The sequence below is a fragment of the Dipodomys merriami genome, unplaced genomic scaffold, assembly GCF_024711535.1.
Source record: "Dipodomys merriami isolate MVZ:Mamm:240054 unplaced genomic scaffold, mDipMer1.0.p SCAF_48, whole genome shotgun sequence".
NCBI classification, from domain to species: Eukaryota; Metazoa; Chordata; class Mammalia; order Rodentia; family Heteromyidae; genus Dipodomys; species Dipodomys merriami.
The window spans coordinates 8,563,591-8,581,689 of record NW_027206046.1 but is presented as its reverse complement, the minus strand read 5'-3'; the positions used below and the strand labels follow the sequence as shown (position 1 = coordinate 8,581,689).

The 18,099-nt window shown below is 49.5% G+C and overlaps 1 protein-coding gene across 1 annotated transcript in view; it reads left to right on the top strand.

The window, feature by feature from the left end:
• The first annotated feature begins 5,611 nt into the window (after nt 1–5,611).
• Cgnl1 (cingulin like 1) overlaps nt 5,612–18,099 on the top strand; it is a 143,769-nt gene continuing 131,281 nt past the window's right edge. The window contains exon 1 of the mRNA XM_069995328.1: nt 5,612–5,685. The gene's annotated coding sequence lies outside the window, so the exon portion shown is untranslated. The remainder of the gene's footprint in view (nt 5,686–18,099) is intronic.

Below are 18,099 nucleotides of genomic sequence, written 5' to 3'. Positions count from 1 at the left end.
AAAAAAAAAAAAGTTGTATGCTGTTTAATTAAAATGTTTGTATTTTTATGATAGAGGATAGGACTTCCAAGGGTCTTAATCCATCTTGGGTACCTTCAATGGAGAGCTGTCCATTTGTGCTTTAATTCTGACTTCATGGTTTCCTTTTCCTTGGGAGAAAGCCCTCATCTCCCCTCTGGAGGGAAGATCCATGTCTGTATCACTGAAGATTTAGTCTGAGCATGCCTGAGCAACAGCAGACATTTTCTGGAAGCAGATCATCTTTCTCCTGCTGTCAAGGTGAGCTCCTCCCTTGCGGTCCTGTGGGGGTTTTGTGCTTTCTGCCATTTCCCCAGCCTCTGGCAGCCCTTTCCCTTCCAGGCTGGAACCTGGGCCCAGGATAAGGAACTGGGGCTGTAACAGGGACTCTGCTAGGCCAGCGGAAAGGATCCCCTTGGCCTCTGGTCCTAATCTCACACCCATCGATTTGTCCTCATCCTCTGCAGGTATCCCAGTAATTAACCCTCGTAGCACACAGCACACACGAGGTGACGCTCAGTATGGAAGCCCCAGCCCCTCATTATTAGCGCCTTGAAAATATTATTCAAAAACTGCCTTGTGAGCCCTCTCACACCCAGGAAAAATGGGGAGCAGGTTCACCAGAAGGTCACCTTTCCTCCTTGGTCTAATTTCCTGGACCCCTTTCCAGAGTCATGCTATAGGAGGAGCCCCTTCCCATCCTGACCTCCATTGTAGGCCTCAGAGCCGGGCTGGCCCAGCCCAGCCTCATTAAAGCCTATGTTGGAAGGAGTGTCCTGTTTTCTACATTCTTTCAGCAGTGAGTTATTGATCAACCCTGATAGCGCATGTGGCTTGATCTCTCTCCGAACTGGCAGAGATTAATTAGCTTGGTTCCCAAGCATCACTCCTAATTAGGCACAGGAAGAAAGGAAAGAGAAACACAAAGGAACTATTCTTCCCCCAAGGGAGAGCTGACCTTCTTGTCCAAGGTGGAGAAATCTGTTGGAGCAGGAAATTGGAGGAGGAACCCAGTAAATGGCTCTAAGCACCTGAGTGATTCTTCTCAGTCCAGAGTGGGCAGTTATTAGACACAGGGACTCAGCTCCTGCTGAGACTGGCCTGTGTCGGGCATCTTGTGTGGAAATATGTGTTTCATCTTTCTGTTTTGTTGATACACAGGGAAGGCACATTGTAACAGGAACCCGGAAGTTCCCTGGCCCTCGCTCTCATCTTGGCTTGAGAAGGCCAGTGGATAATTCAGCTTCAGTAGGTTGGGAAAGAGAAGAGATTGGGAGGGGATGCTTGAAGGAAAAGAGACATTTCTTGCAGCTTGGAAGCAGAAGCCCTCTGGTTTTATTCCAGACACTTTCTAGAATTTTCCAGTGAGGATCAATAATAGCCCAAAGGCTCTACGTGGACAAGTGGATTTATCTGTGACTATTGACCCTCTTTGCCACTCTGAGCTTCAGTTTTCTGTGAGGTAAGCCTCACTTCCATGATGGTGGTAGGAGCCTAGGACTTCAGCAAATAGTTCTTACCACCCAACTCTCCCTGTCCCCCCTCCACCCCAGAGAAAGCAAAATAAAGACACAGCAAGTCCAAAGAAATGATATTAAGACCATCTTAATGCTTTATTCACCAGCACCAGTTTGGTGGGCTGAGTCCTAACACATGCTGATTCAGTATTACCCACACCACATCATGTAAGAAATCAAATTAGTTACAATTGTCATCCTAGCTATTCAGGAGGCTGAGATCTGAGGATTGCCGTTTGAAGCCAGCCCAGGCAGAAATATTAGTCACCCTCAATTAATTTAGTATTTATTATGTTAATATTAATCATCCCTAACGCTAGAAGTAGAGCTGTGGCTCAAGTAGTAGAGCACCAGCCTTGAGTAAAAAATAAACTCAGAGATAGCATCCAGGCCCTGAGTTCAAGCTCCAGGACCAAAACACATACAAACAGACAAATTGTAGAGCAGGAATGCAAAAGAATATGACCAGGGAGGAAGAGGACTCTGATAAAACAAGGAAGTCTCCAGTCTCCCCCCCTCCCCTGTGCCCCCCCCCCCACACCTACACTGCTAAGGCAGATGCACAGCAGTGTCTAGATGAATTGACATCCTTGGGTCCAAGGTGACATTCTGGCCTGGAAACAGCAATGGCTTGCTGATGAGAGAAGCTGGGGACACTAATAAACTGGAGTCCCTATTGTGTCAGCAGATGATGAATGTCCTGACCACCAGCCCCTCACCACCCCCTCCCCCCCCGCCCCCCCCCCCCCCCGCCTCAAACCAAAATGAATCAGTTAACCCTGCCCAACATCCTGATCCAAACAAATCACCCACCAAAATGCACTGGTGGTACCACTGGGCCTTGTGAACATTGGCTGGACACTTGATACATTAAGAAATCCTTGTTTGGGCTGGGAAGGTGGCTCAGTGGTAGAGTGCTTTCCTTGCATATATGAGGTCCTGGGTTCGATTCCTCAGCACCACATAAGCAGAAAAAGCCAGAAGTGATGCTGTGGCTCAAGAAGTGGTAGAGCGCTAGCCTTGAGCTGAAGAGCTGAGGGACAGTGCTCAGAGTTCAGGCCCCATGACCAACAAAAAAAAATTAAAAATTAAAAAAAATAAGAAATACTCTTGTTTCTCTTTTTTCTTTTCTTCTTTCTTTCTTTTCTTTTCTTTTTTTTTTTTTTTTTGTAGGTCATGGAGCTTGAATTTGGGAGGGCCTGGGCACTAGCCTTTAGCTTTTGTGCCCAAGGTTCTACCATTTTGAGTCACAGCTCCACTAATGGTTTTCTAGTGGTCAGATAAGAGGCCTAGGCGCTCTTCCTGCGCTCTACAGCTCAAGGTGAGTGCTCTACCGCTTGAGCCACAGCACCACTTCCAGTTTTCTGGTGGTTTATTAGAGATAAGAGTCTCATGGGCTTTCCTGCTGGTATGGCTTTGAACCATGATCCTCAGATCTCAGCCTCCTGAGTAGCTAGGATTACAGGCGTGAGCCACCAGTGACCAGCTGATTGGTGTTTTTAAAAAGAGGAAAACCCATTGTAGTGGTAGATACCTGTAACCCTGCCAAGAGGAAAACAACCGAGTGTTTAATATTTGAAAGGTAGTAGAGTTTTTTTTTTTTTTTTTGTCGTGGGGCATGAACTCTGAGCCTGGGCACTGTCCCTCGCTCTTCAGCTCAAGGCTAGCACTCTACCCCTTGAGCCACAGCACCACTTCTGGCCTTTTCAGCTTACGTGGTGCTGAGGAATCGAACCCAGGGCCTCATGCATGTGAGGCAAGCGCTCTACCACTGAGCCACCTTCCCAGCTCCTGAGTATTTTTTTTTTTTAATTTAATCCAGGCTGCTTTAGACAATCTACAATATACCCTACCTGGAAAATGAAGTAAAAGGTGCTGCAGAGACCTCACACACACACATACATGCACACACACACACACACACACACACACACACACACACACACACACACACACACACACACACACACACACACACACACACACACACGGGAAGGACACAGGTGCATCAGACACTGGACCCAGTAGGGATGAGGTTGAGCACTGCTCTCCAGGGCCACCTCCATCTCCATGTCTCTTGATAAGAGTTAGGGCTGTGTCCACAGAGCTTGGCGGTGGCACGTGGGGAGGCCTGGGAGGCTGAGGATGGAGAGGGAGGCTCTGCCAAGCTATGTGGGCAAACTAGATTTTGCAACGACCTGGGTGAAGTGAAACGCTTGGAGGCCTGGGAGCTGGAGTGTGGAATATTTGGAGAAGAGGCTGTCTAAACAAAGCAATGAGGAGGCTTCTTTGTAGTGATAGGAAAGAGATGGATCAGCACCTCCAACTTCAAAGGCCCATAGATACACTACGGGAGGGGGAGGAACCTGCTAGGCTGAAAGGTGGGGTCAATGCTGGGACAAGCAAGTAGCCAAGGACACCCAGGTGGGGACAGGAGACCCTGCAAGGCATGTCCCACGAGTGCTTTGAAACATGTCCCCCCTCCAATAAAACTTAGTCCCACTCACTTAACAGCCTGCCTTCAGCCTCTCAGCTCGCATACTCAGAAGCCACTTTTCAAAAAAACAAACATTTGCCACCAGCTGGTAGAGCTGACAGTGACTTGGTTCTAGCTGAGTGACTATGGACAATTTGCTGTACCTCTCTGGGCATCTACTGCCATGCTTGTAAAATCTAAGTAACCGGCCTTTAGCATGTGTTTCCATGATTCCACCAAACTCTAAACCAAGCAGTTCAGAGAGGAGAACAAGGATCCAGCTCCAGGTAGCATGTGTTTCAATATCCTCCAAGGTCTGGACTGCTACACATCTTGGCCTTCCTGTTTGAGCACAGGGTAACACATTTTTGAGATATATTTAATCCCCATCCCAAACCCATATTTTAAAGTAGTCAAAGGTGAAATGAGATGATGCTGAGATGTATTTTAGAAACAAATAGAAAAGAACCATCATGCCGGGCACTGGTGGCTCACGCCCGTAATCCTAGCTACTCAGGAGGCTGAGATCTGAGGATCATGGTTCAAAGCCAGCTCAGGCAGGAAACTCCGTGAGACTCATATCTCTAATAAACCACCAGAAAACTGGAAGTGGTGCTGTGGCTCAAGCGGTAGAGCACTCACCTTGAGCTGTAGAGCGCAGGAAGAGCGCCTAGGCCTAGAGTTCAAGCCTCAAGACCAACAAAAAAACAAAAAACAGAAAAGAACCATCACATGGAAGCTGGGTATGGTAGTGCACATCTGTAACCCCAGCACTCAGGGAGGCTGAGGCAGGAGGATCTTGAATTGGAGCCCGGCCCTGGCTATGTAGAGACCCTGTCTCAAAAAAGAAAAAAAAAAAAAATCAAAACATGGTAGACAAATATATGTCAGAATATCGATAACTACTGATGGTAGAACGTTAAAGTTTATTTTTTTTCTCACCTCCTTTCCTCATAAAAGTCCACGTGTTGAAATAAATGTCAGCTTCTTGTGGCTCCAATTCCTGTCCAGGGGAGCTGCAGCCCTGGAAGAAGTCTTTGGCCTGTCTTCCTTCTGAAGCCTGTGCTGGTAAAAGGGAGGCGACTTACATAACCAGGGCCCAGATCATCAGAAGAGGCACAGGTCAGTGGGACCCTCTAGAGGGAGCAGTCAATTCAGAGGAGGATTTGGGGGTGGGGATGGAATCCAGCCACAGTGACCACACCTTGTGTCACTGGCGCCTGGGGAACTTGGGCTTACTCTGCATCCATTCTTGTACTGGATTCCAATTTCAACCCATTGGTGGAGTTCCAAGAAAGGCTGTTTGAGTTCCCTTGAGTTGATAGAATGGTAAAGGCTTACTTCTTTTGAAATAAGGACATTGGGTCTAACCTGCGCCATCTTAGCCATGTGGTGGACTACAGAGAATTGGATCTAACTGGCGCCATGTTGGCTGCTTGGTGGATGAAGGTGAAGTCCCACCTCCCCCCCCAGGAGATGGACGTGCCTTGCGCCGGGGCGGGGACTTGGACGATAGGTTCCTGGACCTGCCAGTCCTGTGCCATGATCTCGCGAGACTCTCGGGGCTCCCTGTGATCCTGTCTCCCTGACCAGCTCGGGCGCCATTTTGCGCCATGCGTCGGTCGTGTCTCCTGAGTCTCCTCAGGCTACCATGGCGTCGTTGGAGTTAATCAGGTTTGTTGGGCTTGTTTTACTGCTCGTTCTTTGTGTGACTGCGATCACGGCTGGGTTTTCTAAGAGTGTGAAGTGTATTCGAGGCTGCAAGTTTCCTGCGAACTCGTGTCCCGCCTGCAGTCACTGGCTTTCTAATCAAGGCTGGCGCTGTGGCTCAAGTGGTAGAGCACTGGCCTTGCATGCCTGAGGCCCCGGGTTCGATTCCTCAGCACCGTATAAGCAAAAAGCCGGAAGTGGCGCTGTGGCTCAAGTGGTAGAGCGCTAGCCTTGAGCTGAGGGACAGTGCCCAGGCCCAGAGTTCAAATCCCATGACCGGACCCAAAACACAAAAACACCTCATGATTCCTCTCAAAACGTGGCCTGTCTGTATCCCGCCACCGAATACCCAGATAACACTTCACTCCTCTTGGTGGGATGAAATGAAATTATCCGGGCAAACCTTAGTTCATTCAGCCAATGAATCAGCTAGAAGTCATTTTCTGGGTCAGGAATTCATCCAGGGCTCAGCCAGGTGGTTCTAAGGCCACCTTACCCTTTGTGTAGCTCATTGTCTGGTGGAGCAGGGAATGGCATTGCATGCAGCTCCCACACAGCCTTGCAAATTGGCACATTGGCAGTCTTCGTGGATAGGGGTCCCATCTAGGTGGATGGCTTAGTGGTAGAGTGCTTGCCTTGCATGCATAAGGCCCCGGGTTCAATTCCTCAGCACCATATAAGCAGAAAAGGCCGGAAGTGGTGCTGAGTCTCAAGTGGTAGAGCACTAGCCTTGAGCTGAAGAGCTGAGGGACAGCACCCAGGCCCACAACCGACAATAAAGAAAAAGAAGAAGGAAGACTTCTTCACTACGTACATGTGTGTGGTCCTGCAATTACACACAACCTAACCAATGTACAAGTGGAACTTTACTCCTGATGTAAGCCATTTTTTCCAACCCATACAGGTTGCATTGGGTGTCGGGGTTGAGTAGCCTCTATTTCTTTCCACAGGTCCCATGCCAGCGTGTCCTGTGAACTCTGCTCGATAGGCCCAGCTTTATCCATGACTGTCTCATCTACTAAGTCTGTCTAGTCAGAGTTGTCTCCCCTCCCCCACTCTTCTTGGAACTCAATTCCTCTTCTTGGGGTCCTGTCTCTTCTTGCCAGGCCCAGGGATTTTCCTGTCACTGCTAATGGACAGCAGGAAGGGGGGCCTCAGATCTGCAAATGGGGTATTTGTTTGCAAGCCACCCACATCAAGCTCATCTCCTGGGTGGTCTTTTGCTCTTTGTCTTGCTTGAGTAAGTGTGCCTTTGACTGTCTCTGCCTTGGTAGGTGTAGGGACACTGGAAAGAGTGGCATCTGTGTTTGTGGGGTGAGGGGGATGACCTCTTGCAGATGGGGCTGGAATGTGAGCTCCTGGGAGAAGTAAAAAACCCCATTGAATAATGAAGAGCTCAGGGTCAGCCTCTCCTCAGGGGACACAGAGAACGTGAGAGAGAACATAGTCTTTCTGGGAATTTGGTGATGGGCAGCAAAAGGACCCCCCCCCCAAAAAAAAAAAGTTCATAGATAAATGCATCACTGAAGCCTTCCATTGCTGCCTAAAGCTCCAGAATCCTCTTTCTGGGAATTCTGTGGGTTAAGAATTGAGGTAGGAGCCGGGCGCTGGTGGCTCACGCCTGTAATCCTAGCTACTCAGGAGGCTGAGATCTGAGGATCGCGGTTCAAAGCCAGCCCGGGCAGGAGAGACCAATAAACCACCAGAAAACCGGAAGTGGCGCTGTAGCTCAAGTGGTAGAGCGCTCGCCTTGAGCTGAAGAGCTGAGGGACAGCTCCCAGGCCCAGAGTTCAAGCCCCACGACCGACAAAAAAAAAAAAAAAAAAAAAGAATTGAGGTAGGGCTCCCCTGGCCGCTCTGAGACCGCCGGTTCAGCCTCCCACACTGCTTGTCTGAGAAAGCTTATTTTATTTAGTCAGTCCTGGGGCTTGAATCTGGGGCCTGGGTGCTATCCCTGAGCTGCTTTTGCTCAAGGCTAGCACTCTACCACTTGAGCCACAGGCTGTACTTCTGGCTTTTTTGGTAGTTTACTGGATATAAGTATCACATGGACTTTCCTGCCCAGGCTGGCTTTGAACTGTGATTCTCAGATCTCAGCCTCTTGTGTAGCTAGGATTATAGGCATGAGCCACCATAGCCCAGCAAGCTTTATTTTTTTTTCATGGGCTGGGGGCTTTAGGATCCTGTATGCCTTTTTTCTCTCCCCTAAGCATTTGGTATAGCCTGGCTTCCTTGCTGAATGGTAGCTGGTTGGCTTTCCCAGATCATTACCTGGGAAAACAACCACATTTTTCAGGTAAAATGACACTATAGCTCTTTCCCACTTACAGTTACCCACCCCCTTTCCAGTCTCTGTTCTGCAGGAGTTGACACTAGTCCCTGCTCACATGAGGCAGAGGGAATTAAGCAATACTCCTTTAAAGAGGAAACAGCTTTATGGTTAGAAATTCTTCCCTAAGGAAGATTTTGCCCTTTTCTCATTCAGTCCTCTTAAGCCTCCAACCTGGGCCCCACTCAGGTAATTAGAATATTTAAATGATGCAACAGGTAGAGCCCATCAAGCAAAAGCTATCTAGCTAGCTGTTGGCAGGCAGTGTTTATGTCTCTCCAGCCCGGAGATGGCTCTGGTTCCATGACAGGGCCACCAGGGAGCCCTTCACATGAGAACTGGATGTCTGTAGACAGAATACCAATGGCCGTCAAAGGCTCAGAGAGGGAGCAGGTCTAGAAGCCCAGAGGAACTTGACCGAGAGATGGCATGTGGGCCAGATTTCAGTGACGATACTGAGAACCAAGTACCTGAAAAAACCACATTGGAGACTAACTCCAGAGGAGAACCTAACTCATGCCAGAGCCCCCCTACTATTGGTTGGTTGAATGGCTTCGTGAGCAACTAAACACTGATCACAGGACCATCAGTCCACTGTTTGGGGCTTGCACTCTAGCTCCGTTTGGGTTCGTTTTGTTGCTTTTGGCCAACTTCCTACTTGACCTATGTACATTGTAAAGAGGTTTTCTGGGAGTGGGGATTAAATCCAGGCCTCTGAGGGAAGCCACTGACCCCATTTTCCATGACAGAGCTGACTTGGTGATGGGGTGACAAAGCCAAGCCACACTCTCAAGCACCGATCAAAGAGCTGGCCATTGTTGGGAATTTTTCCGTGTTCACAGTAAGACTGTTGCAATGTTTGTTCTGCTTGTCTCTGCCCTGGGCTTCCTACACACCAGCCCTTTGTTTCCTTCCACATCTGCCTTGACTCTGCTTGTCCTCAGCTGTCCAGAGACCCACGTTTGTTTTCATTAGAAATAAGACTGCCAAGTGGGCTGCTGGCGTAGGGGCTGTAGAAGCCTTGGGGGGTCAGAGGGTAAATGACATCCTTTCCCTGGCTTTGTCTTACTAGTGGTTTTAGGGGGTCTGGGGTTTCCCCACCCTTGGCAAGGAGAGAGCTCAGGCTGTCACTCAAGTTATGCGTGCACATACTCCTGAGAGTCAGCAGAGCTGTGGGAAGAGAGGTCTCTGATCAGGAAAGGGATCTCCAGAGGGGGGGTGGCATAGGGGGATGACCAATTGTTTTTTTGTTTGTTTGTTTGTTTTTGCCGGTTGTGGGGCCTGAACTCTGGGCCTGGGCGCTGTCCCTCAGCTCTTCAGCTCACGGTGAGCACTCTACCACTTGAGCCACAGCACTACTTCAGGTTTTCTGGTGGTTTATTGGAGACAAGAGTCCCACAGACTTGTCTGGGCTGGCTTTGAACCTCTGTCTTCAGATCTCAGCTTCCTGAGTAGCTAGGATTACAGGCATGAGCCACTGGCGCCCAGCAACCAATTCTTTTAGTCTTTTGAATTCTTTTTTAGCTCTTTCTAGAGTTAAGCCACCCTGTTGGGTGATGTCATGTCCTCCACTTTTCTACTCCCTCAGCAAGATCTCCCCCCCTTTAACCTCACCTGGATTGGCCCACTCCTAGTGCTGGGGCGCCCCCTGCTGCTGGGAACTGCAGTGACATGGGGCTGCAGTGACCTGAGGGAGGGCTGTCTGTCTGAGTTGATTGCACACAGGGTGACAAAACTTGGTGGTAAGCAGGACACTGGTGGCTCACGTCTGTAATCCTAGCTACTCAGGAGGCTGAGGTCTAAGGATTGTGGTTCAGAGCCAGCCCGGGCAGGAAAGTCCATGAGACTCTTATCTCCAATTAACCACCAGAAAACCGGAAGTGGCGCTGTGGCTCAGGTGGTAGAGCGCTAGCCTTGAGCTGAAGAGCTGAGGGACAGCGCCCAGGCCCAGAGTTCAAGCCCCACGACTGACAAAAAATAAAAGTCATGGGCTGGAAAGTTGGCTCAGTGGTAGAGTGCTTGTCTCGCATGCATGAGGCCCTGGGTTCGATTCCTCAGCACCACATAAGCAGAAAAAAGCAGGTAGTGGTGCTGTGACTGACAAAAAAAAAGTCATTTGAGATGAAACAAATGGTTTAATATGCTGCAGTATTGTATTCACGAATGGAACTCTAAATGTGTATGTGTGGGTGTGGGTGTGCCATTCCTGGGGCTTAAACTCAGGGCCTCGGCACTGCTCCTTAGCTTTTTCCATTTTTGGTCATGGGACTTGAACTCAGGGCCTGGGCACTGTCTCTTTGAGCTACAGCACCACTTCTGGTTTGCTGGTGGTTAATTCGAGCTAAGAATCTCACAGACTTTTTTTTACCTGGGCTGGCTTCAAACTGCGATCCTGAGATCTCAGCCTCCTGAGTAGCTAGGGTTATAACGTGAGCCATCCGCACGCAGCTTAGAACTCTAAATATTTTCATGGAAAAAAGAGTCCTATAAAGACCAAAGTATCCAGGGCCCAGGAAAGTCCTGACAGGGCCAGCTGCCTGGACTGCCATCGGAGCCCCATTATATTCCCTTGCCTGCTAGGCTATAAAGCAGGTGACTGGCAGATTCCTTGAACATGTCCGTGATAAGACTCTCCCGCTAAGGCCTCCTTTAGATTCCTTGCTTTTTATTTTCTTTAATAAAAATGTATGCTGTTTACATTGCCAGGGAACAAACAGAACTGTGGCTTGTGTTTTACATCTTGCGAAATGAGTCTGTGTACTTTTGGCTGTTCCTGTGTGTTCCTTGCCATTATAGGTTTGACCCGGCTGGAATGCAGGGATAGTAGAATTGGAGATGTTTGGGGTGGAGAATAAAGCGCTTGCCTCTCTGAGCCCTCCCTCCTCAGCTCTCCACTCCCTGACAGCTCCATTTATCTCTGTGGAATCACCATTCTGCCTCCTCTCTGGCTAGGATGCTCTCCCTCCCATTCCCAGATCTGTCCCGGGGCTGTTTGGCCACTCTCCTGGTGTGGCTACAGCCCTAACTAAACACTATGGTTTTCCTGACTAGGCAACACGAATGGACCTTCTCATAAATCTGGGTGCCAGTGGACTATGGTTCTTGATCAGTGTATCAAGCAACTGTCATCTGCCTGTGTCTTCACTTGTTTTTATTTTTATTTTTTATTTTGCCAGTTGTGGGGCTTGAACTCTGGGCCTGGGCACTATCCCTGAGCTCTTCAGATCAAGACTAGCACTCTACCACTTGAGACACAGCGCCACTTCTGGTTTTCTGGTGGTTAATGGGACATAAGAGTCTCATGGACTTTCCTGCCTGGGCTGGCTTTGAACCTTCATCCTTAGATCTCAACCTCCTGAGTAGCTAGGATTACTGGCATGAGCCTGCTTTCAAATCTCTTTTTTAAAGGACTCTAGGCCTGCCTAAGGACCTTCTTTTTTACTTAGTTACCTGTTTCAAAGCCCCCATCTCCAGGGCAGTGCTCAGTGACAGCGTTTGCCTACTGTGCAGGAGAACGCTCTCGGTTTGATCTTACTGCCACAGAAAAGACCCTTTCCCACAGGATCTGAGATAGCAGGAGTTAGGCCCTCCACAAGAGAACTTGAAAGAGACATAATTCAACTTTTCAACTTGTGACATCATCACAGATATAAACTTTTTTTTTTTTTTTTTTGTCAGTCATGGGGCTTGAACTCTGGGCCTGTGTGCTGTCATCTCTTCAGCTCAAGGTAAGGGCTCTACCACTTGAGCCACAGCAACACTTCCGGTTTTCTGGTGGTTTATTGGAGATAAGAGTCTCACCCACTTTGCTGCCTGGGCTGGCTCTGAACCACGATCCTCAGATCTCAGCCTCCTGAGTAGGTAGGATTACAGACGTGAGCCACCCTCGCCCAGCCAGGTATAAACGCTTAAGGGATAGAGTCTCAAAGATCTTCATGCCCAAGCTGGCCTTAAACAACAGTCTCTCCATCTCTATCTCTTAAATAGCTAGGATTACAGTCTTGAGCCATGGTGCTAGGCTAAGAAGTTCTACATGCATTATCTTTTTACTTGTAGGTGTGTGCATAGACAAGGGGGTGGTAATAGGATTGGAACCCAGGGCCTTACACTCACTTGGTTTGCTTGTTCTCCTGGTTCACTACTTGAGCTGTGCCTCCAGCCCTGCTTTTTGCTGGTTATTTAGAAGATGGAGTCTAGCAGACTTTTCTGCCTAGGCTAGATTCTAGCTATCATCTTCCAGATCTCAGCCTTTTGCCTAACTAGGATTGCAGGCGTGAGCAATAAGTTCCTTTCTTTCTTCTGGGTTTTGTAGCCTTGAGTGCTAGCCAAAGGACAATGCCCAGGCTCTGAGTGCAAGTCCTGGTACCAGTCCCCAAAACAAAAACATGGTAGAAGGGGGTTACCACTTACAGTATGGACAGCTGGTCTGTGTGCCATACTGGCTGTCCTGTACCACTGCTGGGCACATGACTCTGGCCTGACTCATGATGACATTTGCTGAGCATGTCTGCTGGGTCTAAGTCACAAACAAGGGAAAACAAGGCCTTGTTTTCCTCCTGCATCTCCAAGGCCAAGTTTCCCACTACTCCATGACCTTGAGAAGCCCCATACACTTCTTGGCAGTGAGATGGCTTTCATACTTCTATTTTTAAAAGTCTTGGAAACCTATCATCTGGGGGGGGGGGGCGGTCAGAGAGGTTGGAGAAGGAGTTCCGGAGTTCCCCTAGGTGGAGGGCCAGGTCCCGCAGCCATCCCAGAGCAAATGCCACACAGGGTCCCCTCTGCGTACCTACCACTCGGGGGATGACAAAACAGCAACGCCAGTATGTCCTACATGAAGACAAAGAATAGGTTCCAGCTGGATGCCTGTAATCATAGTCAGGAGGCTGAGATCTGAGGATCGTGGTTGGAAGCCAGCCTGAGTAGGAAATCCCTACTCAATTATCTCCAATTAACTAGCAAAAAGATGGAAGTGGGGCTGGTAGAGCACTAGCCTTGAGCAAAAAAACTCAGGGATGGTGCAGAGGCCCTGAATTCAAGCCTCGGCGCGCGCGCGCACACACACACACACACACACACACACACACACACACACACACACACACACACACACACACACACACACACACACACACACACACACACACACACACACACACACACACACACACACACACACACACACACACACGTCTAGCCTCACTTCCACAAGCAATCTGAGTATAGATGGAGAATATTCATCTCAAGGAGGGGGCGGGGAGAGGGGGGTTGGAGACAGGAGCTGATCAGAGCTGGGGTTCACAGAGGAGGGGCATGTTGGGGGGGAATCTTGGCAGGGAAGAGACAGGAACAGTGGAAAGAAGAATCAGACACATGCAAAGGCTCAGAGGTCCTTTTGAGGTGTTGACTCTAGGGTGATGCCTTAGAGCTTCCAAGAGGCAAAAAGACCTGGCCTTGTCTCCAGCTTCAGCCAAGCACAGGGCATGGCTTCCTGGGGGAGGGGAGGTTCCAGGAGGGCTGAGGGCTGCCACCTTTGGGCAGCACCCCAGGGGGAGCAGAGTGGACTGAATCCATCCTAGCATTTCATCTTTTCTGTTGTCGGTCGTGGCATTTGAACTCAGGACCTGGGCACTGTCCCTGAGCTGCTTTTGCTGAAGGCTAGCACTCTACCACTTGAGCCACAGAGCCACTTCCAGTTTTTTTCTGTTTCTGTGGTGCTGAGGAACCAAACCCAGGGCTTCATCCATACTAGGCAAGTGCTCGACCGCTAAGCCACATTCCCAGCCCTGGTCTTTTCTTTTTTGCTACTGGGGATCGAACCCAGGATACTGCTAGGCAAACCCATGAAATAGAGTTTTTTTTTGTTTTTTTTTTTTCTGGGAGCAAAACTACCTGGATGGTTCAAAAGCCCAGGCCCATACCTCTGAGTGTCTGGATGTTTGTAAGACAAAAAGAAATGAGCTCTGTCTCTGAGGAGTTTGCTCTCTGGCCAGGGAAATGAGAGACACACGGAGAGACACACGTGGCCCTTAGCCAGCACCCCTGGCAGCTGGGGTACCAGTGGGGGCTGCCAGTGAAGCGTGACCTTGCAAACTGAGAAGCAAACCTGAAGGGGCTGTGGAGGGGAGGGGAGGGGTGTCAGTCCTCTACTTAAGGACCTGGGGGTGGGGGAGGCTTCCCACAACTCTTTTTCCCCCAGGAATGTCAGGAACCCCAGGGTATTTTTGGCCTTTTGTTCTCTTTACTGGAAGTTGAGCCCCTGTCTCTTGCTTTCCTAACTGCAGAAGGGATGAAAGTCTGAGATTTTAATCAAAAGCTTAAGAAAATAATAATCCTTGGTTGCCCTAATTCTCTCCCTGAAAGTATCTTAACCCTGATAGAAATTGTCACCACGGCCCTTTCTGTTTTCCATTTCTTTCTTAATTACAAAGACTTGTTCCCCGATGTGGACACCAAGTACTGATTTATTCAAATTTACCTCCCCCCCCTCTATCTCTACCAGTGAGTGATAGAGACGAGATAGCACTCTGTCTTCTCCTGCCTTAAAATGCCGCACACTCTCCCTCTCTCACCAATGAAACATAATAATGAGTTTTGTAATCATCCTGCTTCTATTCCCAACCCATGGAAAGCAGGGTCTGTGACAACTAGCAATCACAGAGCCCCCTAAATTCACCTGACCTAAATTGGTTGCTTGTCCCTATCAGAGACTTCAGAATATTTCCCCCTCTCAGATTAATCTCCATTTCATTCAGCCTTTCCCAGCATGTCTCGATAACATTCACTGAAGAAAAAAAAAATAATGATGTGCTAATGTCTCATTCCAAGAGAGTTCACTGTGTTGATGGACAGGACTCCCCTGCCCTCATCCTTTGAGGTGCCAGAGTGTGGCACCCTGTCTGAGAAAGTCTAGGGGACACCCCCTCCCCCCACCCTTGGGCTCAGAAGGATTGTGATGGAATTAAGTCTGACTCAACAAATGAGGTCACTAGGAAGAAGTGTTCGCATTACATTTCCCGTTAATGCCAACATCAATTTAGACTTCAGTCATACTCATGGGGCTCTGGTAGACTCTGAGTCAATTCTGGTAAATTCTAGAAAGAATCCCGGAGGAAGATAACTTGTGCATGAAGTTAGCAAATCCTCGTCCATGCATTCTTTTTTGGTGACCATTTCTCAGTAACCTAAAAAGAAAGGGGGAGGGGGATTTCCAGAGGCAGGGTACCACATTTCCATGGAAAGCCTGTGAAGTCTGCAGGAGGCAGATTGCAGACATGGAACAGAAGGAGAAGGAGCCATGACTCTGGTACCAGAAACTCAAGTCTTGGATCAGCCACTAGTGCTGACTAAGTCCCATTCTTCATGTCACTGAAAGATTGGTCCTGAAGGCAGTCTCTCTCTCTCTTCTCCTCCTCCTCCTCCTCCTCCTCCTTCTTCTCTCCCTCCCCCTCTCCCTTCCTGTCTATCCCTCTCTCTCCCTCTCCCCCTCCCCCTGTCTCTACCCCCTCTCCCCCTCTCTCTTCCCCTCGCTCCCTCTCCTTCTTCCTCTGTCTTTCGTTCGGTCTCTCTCTCTCCCCTCTCTCTCCCTCTCCCTCTCTTCATGGGCCTTGAACTTGGGGTCTGGGCACTGGCCCCAAGCTCCTTTTGCTCACTTGCAGCCACAGCTCTACTTCCTGTTTTCTGGTGGCTATTTGAAGATAAGAGTCTTCTTCCCTGGGCAGGGTTCAAACCATGATCCTCAGATCTCAACTTTCTGAGTAGCTAGAATTACAGCTGTGACCACCAGTGCCTGACAGGAGTACCATTCTTTTTGGACAGTGCCACCATTTCCCTCCCTCTCTCATTTCATGTGTTTATTAAGAATTCTAGGGCTGGGAAGGTGGCTCAGTGGTAGAGCGCTTGCCTTGCATGCCTGAGGCCCTGAGTTCGATTCCTCAGCACCACATAAGCAAAAAGAAAAAAGCCGGAAGTGGCGCTGTGGCTCAAGTGGTAGAGCGCTAGCCTTGAGCTGAAGAGCTGAGGGACAGCGCCCAGGCCCAGAGTTCAGGCCCCACAACCGGACCCCCCCCCCCTCAAAAAAAAAAAAAAAAGAATCCTAAAAAAATCATCCCAGCGATGATTTCATTTTGCTTAGCTACTTTTCCCCATACATTTTGGATCATTTGTCCTTACCTATGAGCTCTGAAGGGACACTGAAGGGACCCTGGTTACTCAGGATTAATGAGTGGCACTCTGGCACAAGGTGGCATGGACAGGGTATTTTAGGGACACCACAAAGCCAAATGGGGAATAGGGATCTGGCCTTGGAGGACCATGGGAAAAATCTGTGTGCTTGGCTTTCATGAAAACAAGACATCCCTGGAGATCAGAGGTTCCTACCCTTTCGCTACACAAAGATCCTTTCTCGTTCCTTCCTTCAGGGATGCTGGTGTTTTGAAAGCTTTCATCTACCCTGAAAACAACACTTATTGAATAATAATTTGTTTCTTTGAGCTGTGTTTATGAAAGGCCTGTAACTGCCAATCAGGGCTTGAGATCGCTGGAGATAACCACGCAGAGTCGATACCACTCCAGCCCAAAGCAAATAAACTTAAATGTTTTATTTAGTCTGGGAACTTCGGTTGAGGTAAATGATGATTTCCTCTGGGCTTTTTGAAATCCCCAAAATAACTCACAGACCCCACCCTGCCTCTCTTGCTGCTTTCTCACTGAGGGCAGGGTGGGTGGCATGCATGGAAAATCCAAAGGGGAGGATGAGAGAGGGAGCAAAGTTTTGGGGTCACACGGACACTAGAAGGTGAGAAACTTAGCTCCAACCACTAGGTCGTCCTGGGGGGACTGTGCATCTGGAGATCCAGCTCTGAATTAAAAGTGCCTTGGAAACCGGGCGCCGTGGCTCACCCCTGTCATCCTAGCTACTCAGGAGGCTGAGACCACAGTTCAAAGCCAGCCATGGCAGAAAAGTCCAATTAACCATGAGAACCGGAAGTGGATCTATGGCCCAAGTGGTAGAACCCTCACCTTGAGCAAAAGAGCCCAGGGACAGAGCCCGGGCCCAGTTCAGGCCCCACAACCAACAACAATGAAAGTGCATTTGTGGGGCGTGGGCACCTGGGTGACGCTATCACCCCTCTTTGTACCAACAGAGAGCAGAGGAAGAGGGGAAAGAGAACAGGCTGAGGGGAGCAGAGGGTCTCCTGAGCTCCCCTGGGTGAGGGGAGTCCGTGTCACAGCCACCTCGGCTGCCCATGCAGAGGACCCGCCCTCGCCCTCACCTCACCCCGGAGCAGAAGGCTCGGTCCCAGGAGCCCTCTGTGGAAAGGAGGCGGGCATGAGAGCAAGGTCAAGTCTGCATAGGTTGGCCAGTGCTGGCAGCCCGAGCATCCTGGTGCGTTAAATATGTTCCAGGTGCCGCTGAAGTAGGATCTAATGCCCTGTGGTCTGGTCATACTCGGTCGCAGCTGGAGTGTGGCTGGGACCCCTCTTCCCTGAAACAAGAGAGGGGCTCGGGCTCTGACTTTGCAGCCCTGATTGGCCTGCACAGCCCAGTCCAACCCAGCCCGGCCCTGGACCTCCCAGCTGCTCACACAGCCCCAGCCCTGCTTAGCAACCACCTTGAAGAAAAACAGCCAGCCCTGCTTCGGCCTCTCTGCTCTCATTAGCCAGCTTCTCAGTTTTTCCCACAAGATAAAATCTGTGTCTGGCAGAAATTTACTTGCAAAAATAAATTCTTCCCTGAGCATTTTCTAGGCTCATTTTAGAAGCAAATCTGAGTGGTGTTTCTTTCTCTTTACCCACTTCCAAAGATGAACAACCCAGCCTCTCCCCCCCCAATTCCCCCCCCCCACATCCCACCTCCTGGCCTTATTCAATAGTGTGTGTGCTAAGGGGAAAAGAAGGTGTCAGGAGTTGCTTCTCAGAAGCCCCTGCCCCCATCAACAGGGAGTTGGAGCCATGGCATTCCTGCCACAAATGTATGCTGCCTGGGTCTGGAGATGCCGGTAGAGTGGGGCTCACAGGGCAGGCCTGCCATAGCATCTATTCATCCC